A 17,853-nucleotide genomic window follows, 5' to 3' on the forward strand; every position below is an offset into this window, starting at 1 on the left:
TCTGTCTTTCTCAGCCTCGCCCAGAGGCCAAGGTGTGCCACTAGCACGGTGGTTGGAGGAGGTCGGGGAGGAAGCCTGCTCGGGTCGGGGAGGAAGCCTGCTCGAGTCGGCTAGGCTTGGCGGGAGCCCAGTTCTGCCTCGTGCTAGCTGTGTGACTTTGGCCAGTTGCTCCACCTCTCTGATACCCTTGTGTGAGGATCAAATATGTCTGGGCAGGGGAAAGCCCAGCACAGAGTCCAACACAATGGAGTTGTCTGTCCTGTTAACTCTTACCTGGGGATCCCCCCACAAGGCTGGGCACACCTAGACTCCAGCACTGGGGGCTCCCACCTTAGAAACAATTTCTCTCCAAAGTTTTTCTTTCTCCTAATCACAAAGTTTTTTCCGCAAACCAAGCAGAATTTCTGGCCTCCCAGGAGAAGGGTCAGTGGTGGGTCAAGGAAATGCTCAATGAGCCAGCCTGCGGTCTTCCCCACTCCCCTCTGGTACCATGTCTAGGGTCTCCTGTGGGCACCTAGCCAGGACACGAAGTCATTCTCTATGTCCAATTTCAGGCTGAGGCTCTGCACTACCAACCTGCCCAGAAGCATTCCCATTTAATATTTGACAAACCTGCCCTCAGCGGAGACACAGCACCCCTTTTCCATACCTGCACCCAGGTTTATCCAGGCTCAGGCTGCGAAGAGGAGGCGAAGCACGCAGGAGTGCAGGGTAAGAGCCTACTGTCTGGCTGTTGGCTGGTATCACAAGTGCAGTGACCACACGGGGAGTGCTAGCCGTCTGGAGGGTGTGGGCATAAGAAACCCGGCTTCGACTCAGCAGCTCCAGAGGTTGTACCATGGAGCCTGCTGGCATAAGGGACTGAGGGTGCCCGCAGGTGACACCGTCTTGAAGTGATGTCCCTCTAGCATCTCTAGCTCCCTATGGCCACATTCGAGCTCATTACCTCTCCTCTCCTCTCTTCCCATCTCCACCTGCAACTCTCTCCTCCTTCCCTCTCCCATCAAGAGGCCCCAACCGCCCATCCAGTCTCCACGGCCCACTCCAAAATCATCCCAGACTCTTCCTTTTCCCTCATAGTTGGTGCTCCACCCAGGCTCGCCACCCAAACTCAGAAAAGAGCAGAGCTGTCCCTGGTTCTCCACTTCCCAACCCCACTACCTTGCTCTAAAGCACTGGCCTCCATGAGTTTAAGGACACAGTTTTGCTTTTTTTTTGGGGGGGGGTAGCTCTCTGTGTCCCTTCTCACCCCAACCACATGGTAGTCAGACTGAGTTTTCTAAGATGCAACACTGACCACATTACACCACTGTTTTTAAAATCTTCAGTGCGTCTCATCGGCCTGCATGATCAAGTCAAAACTCCTTCGCCTGGCATTTGAGTCCATGATGTGGCCCTGTCAGTCTTTTCTTCTCATCTTCTGCAGCCTCTGCAGGCCTGCTGAGCCTGTCACTACACACTATTATGTTTTTCATGTCCAAACCTCTTTGCAGTCACTCATAACATCTTGGCTGCCTTTTGTCCTCTGAAGAACTCCTACTCACCCTTCAAGACCCAACCCAAATGGCCCTTCCTCTATAAATTGTTCCCTAGCACCCTGAGGCCCAGTTGGCCTTTCCCTGCGCCTGGCAGACCCTCTGCTATCGTACATCTTGTGACATTACAGTTATTTAAGCAACCATCCTCCTGGCAAGACTAAGGGCACTTCTGGGTAAAGGCCTCATTCTAGCTCTCAATCAACCCCCTGGTGCCCAGCAGGGAGCCTGGCATGTACTCGGCCCTCAAAAAACATCTGGCAAAGAATGAAGGAAGGAGCTAAAGTCCTTCGGGGAAGTCCTATAACTACCTTGTTTGGGTATGAGCCAATAGCAACCTTCCTTCCCCAGAATTCTAGGGCACCTCAAGTGTGAGCACAGCCAAGTCCTGCTGCTGCTTCATAGAATCAGCAGGAACAGACTCTTGAGCTGTTTCCTCCTTCAATCTCAGCAGCAACAGCTTTATCAGCTTTGTTTTTCTGGAAGTCCCAGAGCCTGTGGCTCCTTCCCCACCTCTGTGGGTGCACGGCACTTGCAGACCCTCACTTACCCTTCCAAGTCTGTCCCAGGCTAGCTCTGCAGAAGGAATGGGCCTCTCCCGTGCCCTGGGGCTCTGGGGCTCTGGCCCGGAGGGGTCTGCAGGGTGAGCAGCCCTACAGAGCTCTGGCTGCCAGCAGCAGAGGCGGACAGAGCCGCTGCTGCAGAGCCCGCGGCCGCCCCCACCCAGGACTGCGGCTCTGGCAGCCGCAAAGAGCCTCCCGGCATTGATCAGTCCTGCTACTACAAGTCTCCTCGGTGCGCCTGGCTGAAGCCGGGAGCTTTGCAGATATGCATAAAAAGAAACAGAAAATTAAAGAAAAACATCTAACAAAAGGCCCTCGGTGGGGGCCGGAGAGCAAACCATTGGCCAATACAGGAATGCCAATGGACAGGGTGGAGGAAGGCCCTCTGAAGGTCTGTGTGAGGGAAGGGGTGGCCCAGCGGGTTCCAAATAACTGAAGGTTAACCCTGTAAGGGCTAACTCTCTTACCTAGCATGTTTCTGGTTTTGTTTTAATGGGAATGGGTATAAAACTCACAACGTGCAGGGGACCTCACTCGTGATTTAAGCATCTTCGGATGACGTGGGGCTGTTGAGGTGAACTCACTGGGGCACTGCAGTGCCTTCAGTCACTGGGTAGTGGGCCGTGTGACCTGACACCGAGTGACCCATGCCACTGGGTCACTCAAACCCAAGCTCCCTCTTGTTCAACCCCTACCATGTGTGCTGTTTGGGAAGTCACCTCACTTTCCCATTGGGCTCACTGCAGTTCAAGAAGAAACTGTGACTCAGTCTACTCTCCCTAACCATTCCTGGTTCCTTTGCTTCTCCCCATCCCCCTTTTTTCCTTCTTACGTTTCCCTTAATCTTTTTTTTTTTCTTACCCACTATTCCAAGCTCTGGCATTGGAGATCTGATGATCACTTTCTTCAAAACCAAAGGGCATGAGTCTTCCTTCAAGCCCTGACCAATCAGTTTTGTCCTCTGGACTCCTAGAGCCTCTCATTCCCTTTGCTTATTCTTGGAGTGGTCCAATTTAGGAGCATTTCCAGGACCTTGGGGGCTTTTCTAGGATTTGAGCCAAGGGATTCCCAAAGTGGGGTCTGACATGAACTGAATTTGAGGAGAGTGGGCCTTCGGGGCTTGCAAAGATGTTGGAGGGGAAGGATAAAGGGACAGCCAAGCCAATCCAGAAACAAGGGCAGGATCAACGTCAGCACCAACCTCAGAGACCCAGGCTGGAGGGGGAAGGTGGGTGTGCACACCAGGCAGCAGCAGGCAGACTCTAGACCCGGGCTTGGGGTCCTGTAGACCTGGCTTCCCACTCGCCTCCACCCCCACCCCGGCTTATTGTCTGGGGTGTCCAGGGCAAGCTGCTTAACCTCTCTGAGCCTCAGTTTGCCTGCATGTGAAACAGAGAGAGTGATGCCCACACCTTCTAGAAGTGGTACAAATCTCAAGTTAAATAACATGCACAAGGCTCCTGGCGTGGTACTCTGTTCTCGGCAGCTGCTCAGGATGCGTGGTTTGCTCTCTAACTGTCCCCTCCTTCAGATCTCCTAAGGGACACACGGAAGACACCAAGAATGAGGTAAGGAAGTTCCAGAAAGCTGTGAAATATGACCCGCAGCCAGGAACCAGCCCAGAAGGCACACAAGTCAGGATTTCTGGAAGTTAGCATGGAGCCCCCTGGGAGAGTGGAGCAGGCACTCACTTTTCAAGAACTGGCCCTGCGCCTGCCCAGTGTGGACAGGCGAGAGCTGGAGGGGGCCAAGCATGCCCCAGCCTCAGTCGCTGCCTGCCCCTAGATCCCAGGCATTCCCAAATCCAGGCCTTTGACCCACATTTATGAACCCCTTCCTAAATCATGTGTGCATGGGTGTGGCAGAATACCATGTCCTCTGGGGCATATCATTAAGTGCTTTTTTCCATCTAGATGCTTCTCCCCGCGCAACCTGAGACTAAACCACCAACACGTTGGCTATACAAGGAGAGTGACATAGTGAGGTCATGGATGCCCAGATAAAGCAACTGGCTTGACAGTTTCCAAATTAAGAATGTTCTAGGCCTCCCTCCCTCTCCAAGTGTCCGATGGACTGGGATTCTTAATATTCTTCTTGAATATAAAGGTGAGCCTCCATCCTCCCAAATCCACGTAACACCTTAGGTCTTATTCCTTCCCCATCTCCTCTTTTTTCTTATTCTTTCCCTCCTTCCCCTTCCATGGTGTATAAAAAGATCTAGAGAGGAAATATCAAGAATGGTTGGAAGGAAGTGGCCTGATCTCTCTGGGTTTCAGTCTATTCCTCTGTGAAATGGGAGCATCGGGCCCAGCAGAGCCATGCACACTGCTGGAGGGACTAGGGGGAAAGCTTCCTCAGCGATCACAAAAGGTTTTAGAAGCACATCCCACCGGGCTGGTCTCCCTGTGCTGTCCACAGCAGGTGACATGCAGTCCAAATCAGCCAGGATGTGCCCATTTCACAGGTGGGAAGGGAGCACCCATGGGCTCACAGGTGTACCTCAGGAGATCTGAGAGATTTCAGAATCCATTGGCTGCCAAATCCCACCTCAGAAAGCATTCTCCTTATTTTATCTGTCTGTCTGTTAGAACTGATCGTTCCCTTCCACTCCGGAGTGATGCTAGTTTCTGCTAAGTGCTTGCTCCCTAAATGTTATTTTACGTCATGATTGCACACTCTGGCAGGAGTGGGCAGGGCCCACTGTTCCTGTTCTACAGATGAGGGGTGATGAGAAGTGCCAGCGGAGGCACGCTCCTGCCATGGGTGAGGGTATGGGAGGGGGTGCAGTAGGGTGTCTGAGGGGCAGGCAGGGGTGTGTGGGATCCACACCTGTCTCTCGGCCCATAGCACCCCCCCCCCCATACACCACCGGAGGCCAGCCCTACCCTCTTCTCCTCCCAGGCTCTCCCTTGCCTCAGCTTGCCAGCCCTCCTATCTGTGGAGACGGGTTACCCTCCCCTTACAGATGAAGACGGCCTGAGCGGTTAGGAGGCTGTTGGAGGCCACACTGCCAGTGACCTGAGCAGAATGGCCTTCTAGAGGGGACCTGGGTCCCTCTCCTGGGTGACTTAGATGGGACTTAGGACCTGTCCCACTTGTGTTCCAAATGACTCTGCCAGGCCCCCCTGCCCCCAACTCAAAGAGGCTTTTTTGTCTCTGTGTTCTCATTTCAGCCTATCCCCTTGCTCCCTTTTTACCTTTACCTGTAAAAATCCTTTACAATCTGCCTTAGCTTCTATCTCAGACGATTCCTAAGAGTGTGAACTTGGAACAGTGACTCATTCCCTATAAGCCTCAGTATCCTTTTCTGTAAAATGGGGACAATACCAGGACTGTGAGAATTAAATAAGAGAATGCATTTCAAGGGCTCAGCATCTTCCCAGGCACTTCCCCAAAACACCTCGCTGTTGTTACGCCTGTCCTGATCACCCCGAATCAGTCGTGATTTCTCCTGGCTCCGTACCTCTGTCATCCCACATCCCACTTTCCTTCCTCTGTTCCTCTGTGTGGATAGTGACTCCCGTGTCTTCTCTCGAGCCACACTCTGAGCTGCCAGAGGATGTCTCTAACTCTTGGCCCCAAAGTAGGGACACAGTCAGTGCCGGACCACGCCCTCTGACTGCCAGCTGTGCTGTGACAGCTCCCCTCATAACCCCTACAGGCCTGACAGCCCCTGGGGGTGGCTGCCCTCTGTCTGCACTTCCTCACCAACCATTCCCACCTTGGTCTCCCCCAGGCAGCTACTGTTACCTCCCCTCCTCTGAAGCCACTCAGCTCAAGGTCATTGCAGCCCCCATCTTGCCAAGTCCCGTGGCCATTACTTGGTCCTCCTCTTCCTTGACTTGCTGCATTTAGCACTGACTTTATCACCCCTCCTTCTGAAACATCTGCCTGGGGACCCAGCGCTCTCCCGCCCTTCATCCTCCTCTGTCTCCTCTGCCGGCTCCGTCCCCCTACCCCCCAGCCATAGCTGTTGTAGCCACCACCACGAGCTGCTCTTTTCTCCCCAGCTACACTCACCCCTTGAGTTATCTCATCCAGTCTCGGGGCTTCAAATATGATCTATATACTGACCTCTCCCTGAGCTCCAAACTCATAGATCGAACTGCCAACTCCACACTTGGATGTCTAATGAACATCTTAAAGTCAGCATGTCTAAAACATTACCCTTCACTTCCCCAACCAGACCCACTACCCCAGCCCCCACCCCTGGTCTCCAGTCTTCTGCTAGTCTCAGTAAATGGCACCAGCCTCTACCCTGTTTATAATAAAGAATAGGATTGATTTTTGTCCCTGGTTCCTGGGAGGGAGACTCAAAATCCTTAGAATTTCCTTAGTGAGAGAGGGTCTTTTGTTGTTCATGAGCCCCTGGGACTACACCTGAGTTTATGCTAATAAGCTGAATCAGGATGGGTGCTGGTCACCAGAAAGACCATTAGACGTCATTAGAGGACTGGGGCTTTGAGCCAGGAGAGGGAGGATGGAGTTTGACTTTAATCGTGTGGCTAAGGAATCAGTCACTCATGCCAACATAATGAAATCCTAATAAAAACTCTGGACACTGGACCTCAGTGAGACTTCCTGGTTGGCCAACAATCAATGTGCCAGGAGGGCAGACAGGTCTCTGGTGGGACCCTGCCAGACCTCACCTACGTGTCTAGTCATTTGGCTGGTCCTGATCTGTATCCTTTATAATAAAACCATCATTCCAAGTAGAGTGCATTCCTGAGTTCTGTGAGTCATTCTAGTGAATTTCCAAGCCAGAGAGGGCTATAGGAACCCCCAAATTTATAACCAACCCATCAGAAGTGTGTTAGCTTAAGGACCCTACTTGCGGCTGGCATCTGAAGTTGGGGTAGTCTTGTTCAGAACTGTGTCCTTTAAGTTGTGGGGTCTGTGGCTAACTCTGGGTGGTCAGTGTCAGATTTGAATTTCAGCACAGCAGCTGGTGTCAGAACACACCCCAGGAGATATCCATTCAGAACGGGGCCACTTCTTTCCACTACCATGGCCACCACCATCTCTCACCTAAAAAACCACGGCAGCCTCCTCCCCAGTCTCCTGGATTCCACCCCTATCCCATGCAGTCTCCTCTCCCCAAAGCAGCCAAGGGGTTCATGTGCAAGTCAGCTCCCCTCCCCCCCCCACTCCCTCCTCAAAATCTCACATGCCCCATCCCACCTGGAATTAAGACAAAGTCCTCATGATCTAGCCTCTCACCAACCTCCCGGACCTCACCTCCCACCACTTGCTGGCCAGCTGCTGGAAAAGGTCTCAGTCGATTTGCTGTCTCAGAATCTTTTGCTTTGCAGCTAGCTGTTACACGGATTTATTTACATAGATGTGGAAGGAATCACAACCGGGTTGTACAGTTCAAACAATTTGAGCAAAAGGAAAAAAAATGTTTTGTTAGCAGGCAATAAACAGATTCTCTGAAAGCAAAATGTGCCAGGTCATTTACTTCAAAAGTTACCGAGAGACTGAAGACAAAGAACACAACTGAGAAAAATGCACTGAAGGTGGCATCTCCTAATTTGGGTTTTAGTTTTGTGTCTCCCATTTCTGAGCTGTACAACTTGGGGCAAGTGGCATCCTCTCCCCGGGCCTCAGTTTTGTTATCTGCAGAATACTTCCTGGCCCATGTCCCAGCATCACTGTGAGGGTTCCATGAGAGGCAGATGGGAGAAGGCACATCTGATGTGATTTAGTTTTACTCCTGTGTTAACATCCATCAGGGCGGGAAGTCCCAGGACATTTGGACAAGGAATAAAGAGTCAGTACCGAGTGGATGTCTAGGAATAATAGTGGATTTTTAGTCTCCCAGGAAAAGTGCTGAGAGAAGAGATTTTGCTGTCAGAGAAAAATGTTAAACCCAGTTTTTGTGCTTTGTGGGTCAGATTTTCTTAATCAACCATCCCCCCAACAACTCCAGGATGCTGGACACAGTCCTACGTTCCCATCTGGCCCCTGGGCCTCGGACAGGCAGCCCCTTCACATCTCTGGACCTTGACATCCCTGACTGCCAACGTGCTGGTGTCACCATGAGTGACAACCCCACTGAGGGCCCAGCGGTTGGGATTGCTGGAGCTTAGTGTGGGGTGAGAATCTGGCAAAAGCACCCCCAAGAATCTCTGCAAATGTCTTATTCTCTGCATAAATCCATACCTGGAGTCATCCTTGACTTTCTCTTTCTGTGCACATCTTGACAGTCATTCCCTTCTGTCTACTTCTCATCATCCACGGCCACCATTGAGGCAAGGTGACCACCATTTCTTGCCTGGATAACTGCATCAGCCTCCCGCTGATCCCCTTCCTGTTCCCAGCCATCCATGCACGGCATAGCAGGCAGCCAGACTTAAAAACACAAGTCTGTTTGCATCGCTCCCTCACTATAAGCCTCTGGTGGATTCCTGATGTTCTTAGACTATAATCTAAACTCTCTTGAGAATGGTGGCCTCATGATGCTGTCCTCCTGCCTTCACCTCTCGTCTCACCAGCTGCCCCCTTGCTCTCTGTGTTCTAGGCATGATCAGCTTCTGTGTTTCCAAAGCTTCTCCTTCACTGCAGGGTCTCTGCACAGATGGTGCCTTCGCAGGAATACCTTCTCCCCTTATTCGGGCTTCCCTTTTCCTCATCTTCGTCTTGGCTCATCATCTAACATCTATGACCTGCTCAGACAGATGCATCCTCTTATATCCTCCAACTTTCACCTCAAATAAGCACCTCCGCAAGGAAGCCCAACTTGATTCCACCATTCCTCCCCTTCCATTGGGCTCTCCTAGCAGACTGGGGCTTCACATTCATCATATTGTCATTATTGTTTTGTTACCACTTTGGGCTGTAAGCTCCATGAGGGTGGGGACCAAGTCACTCCTCTCTCACCAGTGCCACACACATAATAGGAACTCATAATTTGTAAAATTTTACAGAATCACCTTGGAATCATTTTTGAATCTCTATGCTCCACTACTTCTGCCGTTTACATCCAACCACTGACTATATCATCCATCTTACCCCACCTGCGCTCGCTGACCACCACTTCTCAGCCCAGTAAAGCCTGGCAGTGAACAGGGAGATGTGCAGATCCCCATGACAGGCTATGTCAGCGCTCTAATGGGGAGCTGAGCCCAAGAGGAGTGTCTGTCTGTGAGGTTAAGAAAAGCTTCAGAGTAGAGGGGCTCCATGAATGGGATCTTAAAAGATGCTTAAGAACTTGCCACACTGGAGATAAAGTAGAGGGAAGGGCATGGAAAAAGACCCAGAAAAATGAAATAACGCAAACATCTCCCAAGTCTTCCTCTGTAGCTCCGCTTCTAGAACTTACATCAAGACCCCACCCTCATCCCAGCACTTCAGCAAAGACAACCTAACTAGATTTTCTGTTGCAGTCTAACTTCTGTTCTCATTCTGCTTCACCTTTGCTCAAGAACATGCTGTAGCTCCCTACTACCTTCCACTTAAATCCAAGGTGCCTGCCATTGGATGCCTGCCTCAGCCTCTCCCCATCTCTCACACTACTCTCCAACCTAATCATCCTTGCTTCTACTAAACTCAACACCCACAACCTTCCACACTCAACTTATTCACCTAGTCCTTTTCTCCACCATTGATTTGATAAATCAGTTTCACCTGTGAGCTGATGCTTAGAAAAAATATTTTTAAATTTTGACTTTTAATGTCCAGAAGTCCATTTGAATGATCTGATTGTTCATAGCTAACTTGCTGGTTCTCGCCGCAGTAGATGTACTTGAGAGTTTCTTAATAAAATTATCTTTTTTGTATGCTCAACTCTTTCTTTTGCCTTGACCTTGAGCAGCCAATGTGTGGTGGCTGGACACAACCAGGAACGGTCGTACTTTTGCTGCTGGGTCTCGCTGGAGAGGTGAGGTGCTTGTGTTCAGTGTCTGCATCACACCTCCCTGGGGGCCTCCTAAAGGCAGGGACAATGTCTTCTCCATCAATATCCCAGCTCCTACTCCAGCTTCAAGCTCAGTGCTCTGCAAAGTACTGGCCACAGTCACTGGGAATAGACTGTCCCTGTTATATGCTGAAGTGTGACCCCCAAACTCATGTGTTGCAGTCCTAACCCTCAGTACCTCAGAATGTGGCTGTATTTGGAGAGAATGTATCCAAAGAGGTAATTATAGTAAAATGAGGTCATTAGGGTGGGTCCTAATCCAACAGACTGGTGTCTTCTTAAGAAGGGAAGATTAGGACACAGACAACACCGACAGAGGTATGACCGTATGAGGACACAGGGAGAAGGCAGCCATCTAGCCAAGCCATCTAGCCAAGGAGAGAGACCTCAGAAGAAACCAAACCTGCCGACACCTTGATCTCAGACTTCTGGCCTCCACAACTGTGAGATAATTAACTTCCACTGTCTAAGCCACGCTGTCTGAGGTATTTTGTTATGCATGTCTTAATAAACTAATACAGTCCCCAAAACCAGCTTTCTCAGAAACAAAGGATGGAAGAACACTATGTGTCATTGACATTGGTTTTGGTTTAAAAAAATGTTATAAGGAAAAGAACACTTTAGAATGAAAAGTAACAATATACCAATTTTTCCTATACAGCAGACTGGCAAAATGCACACACACACACACACACACACACGGGGTGGGGGAGTAGAGAATATTTTCTTAATTGTAACTATGCTTTGTGAGAAACAGTGAACATTCCACTGTGGAAAATCAGAAATACAGAAAAGCACAAAGGAGAAAAGAGGTCACCTGTTATCCCCCCCACACTTTGGTATCTGTTTCTCCAATCTTCTTTCTCTCTCTGCTCTCTACCTTGCTTACTTGTTTCTTTCTACCCATTTTTTTTTAAATGTAGTCAGGATTAATTTTAGCAAATTGTCTTTTCACTTAACACTGAAATATGACCATTTCTCCCTACATTATTAAAAATTCATCTCAAACCATATTCAGTGGCTGCCAGAATCTTCCACTATCTGCATAGTGCCAAACGGGCTCCCCCAATCTCCTGCTGCTGGACACACACACTGTTTTCTATTTTTTGACAAACATAAATAATGCTATGATAAACATCCTTGTAGATAAATCTTTGTACAAATCTTAGGCTACTTCCTCAGGGCAAATTTCCCAGAAGTGGAATTACTGGTTACTTATATTCTGAAAGAGGAAACTTTTAAAAATTCTTAAAACTCTCTAGTAGATTATGCCACTTTAGAGAATTTATCAATTTCCGACCACACATATTAAAAGCTCCCTAGAGCCTGTATTGTAATTTTAGACATCTGAAAGAAAGAAAGAAAGAAAGAAAGAAAGAAAGAAAGAAAGGGAAAGAATAAAGAAAAAACCTAGGTTATCTGGCCATAGTCAATGCCAGAGAGTGATGTCCATCCCTGGCTACAATGAAGATGCCCTTCAAGTGACAGCCTGCTTACTTAGCAAGGAAAGAGAAGAAGGTGGGGCTTTAACTAAGGGAACAAACCAAGTCCACCTTATTTGCGAAAAAAAGATCATGATTTGGTTCTCTAGCTCACTACAGCAGAATCAGAGGAGGAGGCCATGTTCATAATCCTTCCCCAGCATCACCTTTTGCTTTTCCATCAAAACTTACCTGTCCCACATCCCAGTTCCCCCAGGCCCAGCTACTAGCTGGAGCTAATTTGGTCAGATAATTTCTACAATGAACACAAGTAACCGTGGGTCACTAGACCACCCCAGATAGCATTTGGGGTTGGTGGTAGGGGGAATATCAGAGTAGCATGTGCTTGATGCATAAAACGGAAAACACAGAAAACTCATATTGCATATAATCTTGCAATCTGAAAATAACCACTACTAACCTTCAGTTGACATTTTGATGGAAGCTTCCAAAGCTTCTTCCTCATCCTCTCCCAAAGAGTGACACAGATGGTGATTTGGGCAGTGTGACAGGTGGGCAGGAGGGGATGTTGGGTGGGGAGGGCTCTATCTGCTCACACTCTATCTGATCATACCCTGCAGCAACTGCTGATTCTACCTAGGAGTGAAGCCAGCTCCACACACAGCCACCCAGAGGAAGGATGATTTCTCCCAGGTTGCTGCGGAAGTAGTGGCCCCAGGCCACTGGCAGGGAATCAAGCTGGCTTGTCCCAGAGAACTCCCAGACAGTCCCTCAAGCAAGGGGCTCTGTCTCCAAATGTTTGTTTGTAAACAGATGGTTTGGAGTTGAGGGCATGCTTTCCCGGGGATATCACGGTGGTAAAGGTCACAGCCCCCAGAGGCCTCACCCACCCAGGACAGGGGCCAAAGACAGCACTCCCAGAGCCAGCTCCACACACAGTCACTCAGCTACCAGAAATGTCCTCGGCAGGCCCCCAGACAGACTCTTGTTGCCCCAGGCCGTACCCAGGCTGCCCCAGCCTCTGTGCAGGGCTCCTCCTTCTTGATTCCAACATCGAAAAACCCCTCCGTGTGGCTGACCCCAGCAAGATAGTAATCAAAAAGTAATCAGATGGCATTAAAAGATACTAAAGTATGAATGACTGATATGATAGCCCTGTAACCCACACATGAATATTGCTTTATATTGCAAAAGACCACGTACTAATCCAGGCGCACCTGTATTTTGGTAGAATATCACACTGAGGTACCGCGGTCGCACATAGGCCCTGAGCGGGACCGGGAGGCAGGGAAGTCCCATTTAGGAAATAGGCCCAAACTGCAGCTTCAGCTCTGCTTCTGGCTTCCCTCCACCTCCACTGCTACCCACAGGTTTTGGGGAGTGGCTGCTGAGAGTTCAGGTGCTGGGAAGAGGGTTGGCAAGGGCTGGGGCATCTGGGACATCTGGGGCAACGGGGTGGGGTGGGGAGTGGAGGTGGTACAGACACATGGTCAACAAACCAGGCGTTTCTAAACTGGGTCCACTAATGGTGCTGAAGTATGTGCCCAGGTGTGAGTGGGTCCCTGAGTCCCTCAGGGTGAACCAGGGGTTTTGGCTCTCACACTCACCTATCTCCTGGGCTGCTCTCAGTCTGCACTCCGGGTGTGGGAAACCTATGAGCAAACGAGACGGAGATCAGAAAGGTCTGTTAGAGGGGCTTGTATCTTCCAGGTCACAAACCGGTGGCCAGATTCAGATCTGGTTGTTTAAAATGTAATATTTGAAGTGATCCCAGTATTTAGAAACTGAGGGATTTCATGCACAAGTCCAGCTTTCTGATTCCTCTGGGGACAGCTGTACCTCTGGGCCACGTGCCAAGAGTCCAGCAATGGGCTGGAGCCACATCCAACCGCTCCCCAACCCCAGCCTATCTGGCCCCCGTGACTGCTTGACGGTGCCGTCCCTGCTGTGGGGTCTGCTGCCACGACCTGCACAGCCCAGGTGGGCTCCCCTTTCAGACCAGCCTGGGCTCCCTCCCCTCCCTTCCCTTCTCCTGCTCCAGACACATAAACCGGAAGTCCAGAGGGAGAATGCCAGGTTGGTCCCTCGGAGAAATTAAGGGTAAGAAGATAGAGTCCGATGCCAGACATGGTTTTGGTGGGGGGCCCTGCTGCCTCTTCTCCTGCATCCCTTTCCAGTTCCCTTGCTCTGTAGCTCTGGGGGCCTGAACCAGGCAGGATCCTGAGGGTTTAATAAATGACCTCTTCACAAAAGTCTGGGCAGGAGTGGTGCAGTTTCCCTGGGGGGAGCGGATGTGGGGATTCTTCTACCACTACCCCTAGGGTGTGGGAAGAGGGAATGGTTTCTAGACCCAGGCACAGAGAAGATGCCCGACAAGAGTTGTCACCTGGGGTCAGGGCATGCAGCCACCCCAAGGTGATCCTGAGGGAGACAGCTGGAGAATATATACCCTAACATCTCTCCCCGCCCCCCCTCACTTTAGAGCTAGAGCTCCCCATTAGCCAAAGCCAACAGGAAGCCAGGGAGGGGAGGAAGTGCGCGGATGACTACAGGTCATCTCCTAGGGCACAGGGCAGTGGTGAGAGGGTCTCAAGGGGCAACGGCAGATGTCCAGCACAGTGGCCCTGCCTTTCTGTACCCTGTTCATCCTGTTCATCCTTAGGACCCACATCCTTCAGGCTCCGAACCAAGGTTAGCCAGGTCCTACCAAGTGTCAGGAGCTCAGTGCCACCCTAAGGACTATTAGTTGGCATCTCTGTTCTGCTCACCTGGACTGAGCCCTCTGCTCCGCCACTCCCCAGTACCTGGAACCCTGAGGTCCTCTTGCCACCTCTGCCTGTTCTCTTCCACTGGACACCCTTCAAATTCCTCTCACTCTGGAGCCTGATTGTCCCCTTCCTGGAAAGACAGCCAGCCCAGAGTTCACAGAGATCTGAGAGCAGAGCTACAGGGAACCCGCAAGCATGAGGCTGACACAGAACAGTCATGGAGACAAAGTGGTCACCTGAGAACTCCCCTCCCTAAAACTCTTCTGGGAAAAACTTGAGCCTGACAAGAGGCAGCCATGTGCAGGATTTCACGGAAGCCAGAACCAGAATTGACCCAGGAAATCACCTGCTCTGGCACCTGCTTTATACCGGTGGAGAAACTGAGCCCAAGAAATGGGTGGGCTTGCACAGGCCACAGAGCCAGAAAGTGGCAGAGCCAGTGTTTTGTTCGCCCACCAGGCTACCCCTTCCCCTTGGCCTGAAATATCCCAGGGCTTAGCCAGGCCCGGAGACTGATGTCAGTCTGGGTTTGCTCAACAGCAATTTTACAACTCAAGGGACCCCCAGTTCATTTACTCCTCACCCCAACTATCAGAGGCAGGTACTGTTATAATTCACGTGTTACAGATGAGAAAGTTGAGTCCCAGCGAAGTTACCTAATGTGCCTTAAACCAGCACAGGAGGCGAGTTCTAGAACAGAGGCAACAACATTGATAACTATTATAATAACTAGCAACAAGGACTAGGATGCTTGCTCTAGGTTGGCCCTCTGCTGAGGTCCTCACACATAGTATCCCATTAAGGTTTTGTTTGTTTGTTTTTGCTGTGTGTGTGTGGTTTGTTTTTTTTTTTAAACTAGAGAGTTTCTATTAACTTTTTACACTTGGCTAAAACATGGAAGATGTATCTTATGTATATTTCCAGCCTGAGATATAACTGACACACAGCATTGTGTAAATTACACCACATTGACTTGACATACTCATAAACTGCAGAATGACTGCCACCATGGGGTTAAGTAACAGGTATATCTGTATATCCTGTCCTATAATCACCATTTCTTTTTGTAGTGAGAACATTTAGGATCTACTCTTCGCAACTTTCAAGTTTTGATGGGCTAAGACTAGCCCTGTGGTTCTTTAGATGCCTCCTGACCATTTGGTTCCACACATTCACTTTTCTGACCCTCTGTTGGCCTCTCCCCAATGCCTTCAGGTCATAGGAGATGGAAAGCTCAGCACTGGCCACCTGTCATGCCCAGTACCCTTCTGGTAATGTTCAAGGGGCTTCCCCCCAGGCTCAGCTGGCCCCACCTGCTTCCCACCCAGGGCCCTGAGCTCATGTACACAGTAGCCAGGTCTGGAGCTGTGGGCAGCCAGTCACGCCTCATCAGTGGTGCCCCCATCTTCTCCAACAGAGACTGTTGAGATGAAAGACTGATGAGCAATCTGTCCTTGCTGGTGAATTTTTAATTATGGAATAAAGGAGACCGACCCCTGCCCCTGGCCCAAACTAGAACCGCAGGGAAAATGGTTCTTTGGTGTCAACACTGTTAAAATTTCATCCATACTGACAACAGCTATGAACTCTGTGTCCAAGTTTTTTCTGTCCACAAACAAAGGTGAATGGCTGAGATGGAAAGTGATTGGTGGGGAAACCAGTGGCCCCCAGCATGGAAAGTTCTGGAGTGACATGAAGGGGAGTGAGACAAGGACTCCAGAAGGCCTAGGGTGAGTCTGGGCACAGGGGCAGTGGGTATGGAAGCCTGAAAACCATGCCAGCTGTCATTCTATGACTCCTGCCCTTCTAAATTGCCCGTGACCCCACTTCACACCCTGGATTGTCTTACGGTCAACAAGCTGAGACAGGGCTGAACTTGGAGCATGGTTGCTATGTGGGGGTTCCAACCCCAGCCTTGCAGAGACAGAACAGACCAGCTTCGGGTCACTGCCCCAGGACAGCAGCATGCCTGTAAGATTATCTATGACTCAGTCAGCCCAATGTCACAAGCAGCCAGGAAAGGGAAACAAGGGCCCATGTTCGAGTCTCTGCTTCATCATTTACTGGCCCATTTTCTTGAGCAAGTCACTTCAATGTCCCGAGCCTCAGTTCTCTCCTCTGTAAAATGGGGATAGAAACAGCTACAGTGGGGCAGGGGCAGTGGTGAAGGTAAAATGGAGAGGGTGCAGGGAAAACACTGAGCACTGTGTCCAGTACCCAGTGAGTTTCTGAAAAATGTTAACCATAACAAGGAAGACTAAATCATCAGCTCTGCTCTCACACTGCTTATAAACTAGTGAGGATCTCACACTGGCTAAAAACAAAACTTACAAGAAAGAATGGAGTAAGGGTAAAATGGTTCTACAAAACACCTGGAGTGAGAATTTCAGGGGAGGGATCACTTTGACTTGGGGGTAGCAACCAGGGGAGGCTTCTCGGAAGAGGGGACCTGGAAAATGTACTTCCAAGTACTACCACCTTTTGTGAATGCAGGGATTAATCTCCTCCAGTGGGAAGCCTTGCCCAAACTGAACTTCTCTCTATGCAATTTGGGCATCAGTTAGGGTTTATCTGATTCTCAGTGATAGTTCTGTTTAGTCAATAAAGTCACAAGTCGGTAGCTCCCAGGGGTTCTGTACTTTCCAGCTCACGTCCTGCCTGTGGTCCTGCTTTAGCGCATGTAGTTCCTACTCGTCTCATGTGCCACTAGCACCCAAAGCCCAAACCACATGCCCTGCGTATAGGGAAGGAGCCCTGCGTTCTAGTCCCAGCTCAGCCCCCTGCTCCCTCTGAAACATTGGCCACATGCCAGCCACTCACTGGGCCTGTTTCCTTATCAGTGAATAAGCTCTGGGGAGCACTAGTCTTTTGAGAGGCTCCTTAAAACAGGGTACCATGTTTCATGCTATAGCCCTCACCTTCCTCATAGATTCCACAAAGCAGTGAACACATCAAGGCTCTGATAAAGTCCTGCAACATAGAAACCAGTGGAGTTTTGCTTGGCCCAGAATTTCCCAAACTAACTTTACTCAAAACTTTTTTTGAGTAATGTCTATTAACAGCTCACAAAACTAGTATTCCTCAGCACCCACTTTGGGAATGCTGGCCCGAAACATCTCTCAGGGATACCTGTGTGTTCTGCCACCCGGGCATTCAGTAAGAATCTGGAGTGTGGAATTTCACCCTGAGTCACTTTTCCAAAATGTCACTGTTTCATTTGTGGTCAAGATGTGAGGGCACCCTTCTCTAACTCCCACGACAGGCACTGTGTCTAGATTTCTTGCACTGCAGTAATGGATGTGTCTCCCATAAGCTTTTGAGTGAGGGACCACGTCTGGACACGGATATGTCCCAGAGCTTGATAAGCTCAGTGCCCAAAGCACACAGTGTCTGCTCAATAAATAATCTTGAATATAGGGGTGAGGGTTAAAATATTGAACAAGTGGCATGGCCTTTGTGGCTAGCAAGTGGGACACCAGCTATCAACAACCTACAGGGCTCTCCTGACTATGCCTGTCAGTCAAACTCTTGCCCTGGTGGGTGGAATGAATGAATGAATGAATGAATGAATGAATGAATGAATTGCAAGACCTGCCTAAGAGACCATAACTATTAACTAGAGAGAAA

General features: G+C 49.9%; 1 protein-coding gene across 5 annotated transcripts in view; it reads right to left on the reverse strand.

The window, feature by feature from the left end:
• Window positions 1-17,853, reverse strand: part of ATP2B2 (ATPase plasma membrane Ca2+ transporting 2) — a 365,663-nt gene that overhangs the window by 271,421 nt on the left and 76,389 nt on the right. For all 5 annotated transcript variants that reach the window (XM_026501360.4, XM_057311933.1, XM_044385062.3 and 2 more), the window contains exon 2: window positions 13,066-13,110. The gene's annotated coding sequence lies outside the window, so the exon portion shown is untranslated. The remainder of the gene's footprint in view (window positions 1-13,065; window positions 13,111-17,853) is intronic.

This window comes from Ursus arctos, unplaced genomic scaffold (assembly GCF_023065955.2).
Source record: "Ursus arctos isolate Adak ecotype North America unplaced genomic scaffold, UrsArc2.0 scaffold_14, whole genome shotgun sequence".
Lineage (NCBI taxonomy): Eukaryota > Metazoa > Chordata > Mammalia > Carnivora > Ursidae > Ursus > Ursus arctos.